The sequence below is a fragment of the Nicotiana attenuata genome, unplaced genomic scaffold (assembly GCF_001879085.1).
Source record: "Nicotiana attenuata strain UT unplaced genomic scaffold, NIATTr2, whole genome shotgun sequence".
NCBI classification, from domain to species: Eukaryota; Viridiplantae; Streptophyta; class Magnoliopsida; order Solanales; family Solanaceae; genus Nicotiana; species Nicotiana attenuata.
This window is the reverse complement of record NW_017675766.1, coordinates 3,537-3,837: the sequence shown is the minus strand read 5'-3', so window position 1 is coordinate 3,837 and position 301 is coordinate 3,537.

Genomic DNA, 301 nt, shown 5'->3' with positions numbered 1-301 from the left:
TCTCCTTATGAGGAGAGAACACAATCCTAATCTAGGATAAGGGTTGGAGTTTGTATTGGTCAAGGACTCAAAATCGTCTAAGGATAAGCAATAGAGTCTCAATCAAACTCTAATTACTAACTCAATAAATAACTGAGTTTGTTCTCTTTTACAGGCATTGCACATACGCAGAAGTAAAACATAATTGAGAGCAAAAGAGCAAGTCTGTTTTGAAAGCAATATATGTGAGATATAAGTGTGCACTCCTAAAGCTACTTGAACGAGAGAGAAGAACCAGTTCCATTGTATTTATTCTTATTCT